The sequence below is a fragment of the Sparus aurata genome, chromosome 1 (genome assembly GCF_900880675.1).
Source record: "Sparus aurata chromosome 1, fSpaAur1.1, whole genome shotgun sequence".
Classification (NCBI taxonomy): Eukaryota; Metazoa; Chordata; class Actinopteri; order Spariformes; family Sparidae; genus Sparus; species Sparus aurata.
Genome location: NC_044187.1, coordinates 39,611,189 through 39,618,372, shown reverse-complemented (window position 1 = coordinate 39,618,372; position 7,184 = coordinate 39,611,189). Strand labels below are relative to the sequence as shown.

Sequence of the window (7,184 nt, the reverse complement as noted above, 5' to 3'; positions counted from 1 at the left end):
CGCCCACAAAGCTACTTGCGTTTTGCGTTTGATACTTGCGTTTCAGATCGTTAAGATAGAACCCATTGTCTTTTCTCATCTTGTCCTATAAAACATGATACATAAATGAATAAGTAAAAGCTTTAATTGTCAAATCTGATCTTTGTCATTGTTTTTTTACTTCCCCTGTCCCTTGTAATCAAAAACTGGTTTGAGCAATGATAGGAACACAGAACATACATATCATCTACCACTTCATTTACCAACTAAACACTTATGTCAATGTAGCCCGAGCATTTTTTTTAAAAATCATAACCAACAATTGCCTTCATAGTATTCCAAAGTAAATCTTACAGATGTACCTGTAAGTTAAATCTGACATGTAATACCCTGGAATATTAAGAGGTACCTGAGGAAAACACTTGACTGAAAGTTAAAGGTTTATGGTGGTCTTTGAGACCGAAAGATTTACACAAACAAGATGTTGATCAATGCATCTGAAAGTCTGACAAATTATTAGAACATTAGAGAAACCCATTTTGTCCACAAAGAGTCACTCAGTGATTTGGTCAGTTGGACATAACTGAACTTGAGAGATGCATTTAGTGTTGTGAGGAAATGGAGACATAAAGCATGTCTCACTGCTTTTGGACATACTTGTCATTTGAAGATTGCACTAAAGCAGAAAAAACGTATACAACAGTCAGTGAGCCAGCAAAGTGAAAGTGCTTTGGCCATGGGCTATTTTAGTCATCTGTGTGCAAACATGTTGTGTGTGATGTGTGTGCACCTCGGGCTTCTGCTGGTGAGATTTGAACTAATGAGGACGAAGCTGATGTAATCTCCATATCAGCTGTTAGTCAGTTTACAGACAGGCAACTAACCTGTCTCCCTTTCTGCTTTACTTTTTTCTGTTCATTCCTCTATCATCCTTTCCTCACTCCTTCTCTCTTTGTGGTGTCCTTGTCTCTCTGTTATTTTTCCTATATTAGTCTATAGATTCACTTTTATTAAGCATGTGACAAAATAAAAACTTTCAGTTACTGAAGGCCCATTCTTGTACTGAAGAAAAACTAAGAACATTTCATTCAAGGTTATTGCCCTACATAGGTTTGTTGTTTTTTCCCAATCAATCAATCAATCAATCATTGTGTCTTTATAAAGCACCTTTCAAATGGATCAAAATGCTATTCAAGGTGCTTTAAAAGCGCATAAACACAAGATATTAAGAGCAACTAGCAAATGCTATAAAATATAAGTGGATTAAATAAAAAGATAATGAAGAAAGATAAATACAAGCAACAAAAATAACAATAAATACATTATAAAAACTACCCTTAAAATTGATTTCAAACAAAAGGTAATAAATCGAATATTATAAATAATAATAACAGCTATAAACCATAAAATATAGATGCAACAGAATAAAAAGTTGAGATAAAAACACAAATACATTAAAATAAATATCAACATTGAAGCCATTCTAAATGTTTTAGTTAAGGTTAAACGTATCAGTATTTCCCACCCCTCCCAGGTCCCATGGCAGAGCATAACGACTCAAACCAACATCAACAAATGTTTTTGTTCTGCTTTTTTAACAGCTAAAAGAGAGGATCTGGAGGATCTGCAGGACCTTCTTGGCTCTTAAACTAAAAGCATTTGTGAAATGTAGTCTGGTGCAAGGTTGTTCGGTGCCTTATAACCTCATTTTGGCAGCCAGTGTAAAAAGCGTAAAAAGACTTAATAATAATAATAATAATAATAATGATGGATTGGATTTGTATGGTGCTTCTCAAGAATACCAAAGCGCCTGACAGGGTTCCAGGTTCCAATCATTCACACACAGTCATACTGGTGGTGGTAAACAACGATAGTAGCGATAGCTGCCCTCGGGCAAACTGACGGAAGCGTGGCTGCCATTCAGGTGGTCGGCCCCTTTGACCACCACCTCAAACACATTTCACATTTCTCTGTGTATGCCTGTTAGAAGTGCTTAGTTATTGACCACAGTTCAAACCTGTGTATAGCAGAAACAGGGAATTACTGTAAATATACAGAAATGGGGTTAACATAATGAAAGGCAAACAGAAAATGCAAAACAAATGTTGGCACTAAAGTGACCGAAGTCTTAAAAATGTGATTTGGATGGAAGTCCAACTGTCCCACTAAAATTGTTTTTCCTTAAGCTGTTGGTTCTTGGAAATTATTTATTTCTAATGTAAATGCAAGTCGCTGTTAATGCATTTCTGAACAATCCAGAAACCTTTTCTTTAGTACTTTGGTTTCCTTTATATCACATTTTAATGGATTTTATGTCTAACACAAGCACTTTGCATCGCCCTGCAGTCAAAAGGTACTTTACGAATGAACTTTCCTTGAATTAACATATTATCAGGCAAAACCTCACCAACTAGTTCTAAGACCAAGAGATAGTAATATGTTACTATTACTGGCCAGACATGAATAGAAGCAAGATCTCTACAGTGACTACAAGTATTCAATTACTTCAAAGAACTGGAATATTGTTCATTAGGATTTATAGGATTTAAGATAGATTTAAGACTTATAGGCTACAAGAGACGTGATCCGTGCTCTCCCTCTTGTCTTAGTCAGCACTCTTGCAGCAGAAATTCTAATTAACTGCAACTGATTTATTGTATTTTTTAGTAGACCAGAAAAGAAAACATTACAGTAGTTTAGCTTGCTATTTGTCAAAGCATGCATCAGACTCTCTGTGTTGCTCAGAGAGAGAAATGCCATGACTTGCAAAATGTTCTTTAAGTGATAAAATGCTATTTTTGTGGCACTATGTACATGTGCCTTAAAATTTAAATCAGACTCAAATATCACTGAGCCTTTGAACCATAATTCTGTTTTGTCCTGTTTAAGCTGTAAAACGTTCTGTGATATCCAGGACTTAATATCTAAAATACAGCTGAAAAAGAGAGATACTGCCACATAGAGCTGAGTGTCATTAACTAGGCCTGTGTGATCAAACGACAGTGATATGTATCAGTGATAGACACGTCGGAAAAAGACAATAGTTCAATGAAATGTTTGATAGGTTCACATGTGCATTACATGCTAACCAATGGAAAGCCTATAAGCATATGTCCTGGCTCCAGTGGCCATCCTAACTTGCATGACGTCCTGGGCGAACCTGGCTTAACGTTAGTATAACAGAGTCATTTTAGAGATGTGCAGGACGTAGCTGTCTCTTTGATATCAAGACACAATGTCTGGAAACTTTTGATTTAGCGGATTACATCGATGGAATCTTTTCCATTTACAATGGACATTGAGCTGTTCTGTGGCTGAACTGGCCAGGATTACATCTTATTATAAGGAAGAGAGAGCTACACGTTGTTTATAGTAAAGCAGGGGTGGATTGGCCATCGGGCATACCGGGCATTTGCCCGGTGGGCCGATGGGGATTTTGGGCCGGGCCTTTTTTTTTTTTATTTTTTTTTTTTTATTTTTTTTACTAATGGTACTAGTAGTAATGGTATTAATCATGATACCTATTGGTACACAAAACTGGTAGATCGGCCTATTAGTCATGATTGACTCCGGGCCGGACCAATTACAGCAGAGGGCCGATGCCTTCCCTCTTGGCCCTCGGCTGTCAATCAATCAATCATACAGAGAGAGAAGATCACGAAAATGGAGAACAGCACTCAGCGGAAAGGAGGCGCGGAAAAGAATTGAGCGAAAAAGAGACAGGCCCTTCAGGCATTTGCACAGAGGTTTGCTGGTGGCAATGGCGGAGCCTCGTCTTCAGCAGCAGCGGCATCCGAAGCGGCCGCAGGTAACGTTAATGATGGCGGGGGTGGCCGTCAGGTGGATGAGGGAAAGGGGAGGCAGGAGGAGGAGAGACCCGCGGCGTCCGCCGGTGCGAGTGGAAGGGAATCTGAACTTCAGGTAAGAAGTGATGAACTGCGGTCTACCTGGGTTAGATGTAGTTTATTTTCGTTGTGCTTGTTAACTGTTAACACAGTCAGTTACAAGTTTAGCTAGCTGTGCACGCTAACTAGCAAGCTGGAGATGTTTATGCTGATGGCCACTGAAAAGGACATTGGCATGTCATTGGTCTCCGACATGGTCAGTGACAGGGTAGCTGAGAAGAGCGAGCTGTTTTTGTAGCCTGATGAGGTAAAATAAAGTTATCAAAACACTCATTATAATGTATCAGATAAGATTAGATTAAACCTTGTCATTGCACAAAGTACACAAAGTCCAACATAAAAGTTTTGCATCTAACTTGAGTGCAACCAAGTAAAGTGCTCAGAAAATGCTTATATTAGATTTAATTAGAATTAGTGCATCTTAATAGGTCTTAATGCATAGGACACTAGGTGGAATAAAGATAAGAATGAGGTATTGTTTATATGGGACAGCTGTTTTCTTCCAGCCTTAACCTCTCACTGTCTCTTATAGGATGCTGTCACTCATTTTTGGAAGCCTGCCGTGGTTTCCTCTAAGTAAGTACTGTATACTTTATACACTGTTCTAACATTCTACACAAAGTTCTGTTCGCAGATGATACAAATTTTTTCTTATCACACAAGAACATAAACGATCTGCAAAAGAATTTAAATGTTGAATTGATCAAGGTTGATACATGGTTAAAATGCAATAAATTGTCACTAAATTTAAATAAGACAAACTTTATAATTTTTCGGTCAAACAGAAATCGAAGCAACCTTGAACTTATTGATATTAAAATAAATGACAGCCCTATTGAGAGAGTGAAGACCACTAGATTCCTGGGAGTTCAAATGGACGAGTTCGTAAATTTCAGGAGGCATATTGATGTATTAACCAAAAAATTATCAAAATATGTCGGACTATTTTTCAAGTTAAGGCATTTTTTACCTGGTGAAGCACTTGTAACATTATATCGGTCATTATTTGAACCACATCTTAATTACTGCAATAATATTTGGAGCAATACATTCCCCAGCCACTTGGGGAATTTTTGAAAATTCTGCAAAAGAAGATCATTCGAGCTATGTCTTGGGCTAAATTTGACGCTCCTTCCGACCCACTTTTTCATGGCTATGGCCTCCTGAAAATTACTGAACTTAATACTTTTCATAATGCTTGTACTATGTTATATGTGTTGTTAATAAGCTCAATGAAAGATTTTGTGACCTGATTCCAATTTCCTTTCCTCTGCATTCATATCAGACTAGGAAGAAGCATCTTATTAAGGGTAAAAATCGGAAACTCAAATATACCAGTCTCAGTATTGTTTGTAAAGGTCCACAGGTATGGAACAATCTTGATAGAGAGATGCAAATGTCCCCATCTATAACTGTTTTTAAAAATAGACTAAGGAGGCAGCTGTTGCTGAAATATTCTCAGTCATGATCCTGATATGGCAATTTCTCTTTCCTACACTGTAGTATAATTCTTCTTGGACTGTTGGTGATGTGACCACTTGGACCATGTTAGGAGTAGCTTTAGGTTAGGGTATCTCTTGTTTGGGTGTGTATGGTTGAGAGTGTTATATGTACATGTAAGTGTATATATGTGAAAATGTATTCTATGTTATTTTTTTATTTTTACTTGTATCTACTTTGTGTCTGGGCCCCTCTTAATAAGCTTTTTAAGCTTCCTAGGGTGTCCCATTTCACATAAGATTATTACAGATTTAAAAGAGTAAGCTGTTTATGATTTTAACTGATGTGGATAAAGAAATGAAATGAAATGAAATATAGAAAACATGATTCAACTGTTTTTGAAGATACCAGTACTGACATCATCTGAGCAAGTCCATCAGGTGTCATTCTTTCTCACATTTCTCTGTATGTCTCCTTTCTCTTTTTAAAGGTTGCCATGTTTGAGGAAATGTTCTATGTTGCTGTGCTGAGTGTTGCTGCTGTGGAGGTCTAAGGTGACTGTTTATTGATGTGGTGGGTACATAGTCTGTGAAAATATCACTTAATCACAGTCTGTCATGTATACATTTTAATATTCATCTCATCTCTGTTCTTCTGTGTCCTATTTTTCAGGATCCCATCATACATTGTTCAGGAGGTTCCTCTAAGTGAGAACTGTATAGAGTATATGACACAACTATTTTCCCACATTCTTCTAGATATCAGTACTGTGATCATATGAGTAAGTCCAGCAAGTGTTCTCACCATTCTTTCTCTGTCTCCTTTCACTTTTTAAAGGTTGCCATGTTTGAGGAAATATTCTGTGTTGCTGTGCTGTTTATTGATGTGGTGAATAAATAGTCTATGAAAATATCACTAAATCTGTCATTTATTCATTTTAATATTCATCAATGATCATGTCTCACCTCTATTCCTTTCTGTCCTAATTTCAGAATCCCATCATATGTTGTACATTGTTCAGGAGGTTAACTAGACCAAGCAGCCTTTTGGTTTCCACTAAGTACTGTATTGAATAACGGTACTGGGAGGATGGTGTAGGTTTAAGTTTATTAGACAAGTACATATACACCAACAAGACAGTGTATAAGCATTGTTACAAGAAAGTTTGTTTCATTCGTAGGCTTCATCGTCTTTCCATCAATACCTGGTGGGCCGGTCTCGGCTCAAAATGCCTGGGCCAATTTTTTGTCCCAGTCCAGCCCTGTAGTAAAGTATAGTATGAGGTAACATAACTCAATGGCTTCTTTTCCCATCTGCCTCGCTCCCTTCAGTGCCCTGTCCCTATGGTGGACACGGTGATGTGTGGAAGGTATTTAATGGAGTAGAAACCTATTTTATGGGAAAAAAAAAACCTATGGGCGTTTTCACACCTGCCTTGTTTAGTTCGGTTGAATCGAACCCTGGAGCGTTTACCCCCTTGGTGCAGTTCGTTTGGGAAGGTGTGAACACATCAATCGCACTCAGTCCAAAACAACCGGACCGAGACCTTGTTGAAGAGGTGGTCTCGGTCCGGTTCCAAACAAACTCTGGTAGGGTTCGTTTGTGGTGAGAACATGATCCAACCTCAATCCGACCCAACTGCAGGAAGCATCCGTGCTTAACCCCAAATTTCCACTGGATACGTGTCTGCTGCGTTACGGCTCGATCAGGTGTTTTTCTCCACCGTCCGGTAACCCCCACTAGTTGCGCTTTGAGTCTGACATGGCGCAGTACGGTAGACAGCTGGCGTCGCCAGGCCGAGTAGTCCCCGCGATCATCACATGATCACTCGCGACCCCAGTTCTAAGTCTGTGTTATAAA

The 7,184-nt window shown here is 38.4% G+C and overlaps 1 long non-coding RNA gene across 2 annotated transcripts; it reads left to right on the top strand.

The window, feature by feature from the left end:
- Positions 1–3,541: 3,541 nt before the first annotated feature.
- LOC115579439 (uncharacterized) lies at positions 3,542–6,239 on the top strand. 2 transcript variants are annotated; one of them, XR_003983650.1, is made up of 5 exons: positions 3,542–3,900; positions 4,417–4,460; positions 5,815–5,897; positions 5,997–6,031; positions 6,162–6,239. It is a non-coding gene; the product is annotated as an uncharacterized LOC115579439 (long non-coding RNA). The 2 variants fall into 2 exon arrangements; XR_003983648.1 differs by having other exon boundaries at positions 5,997–6,239.
- Positions 6,240–7,184: the final 945 nt, after the last annotated feature.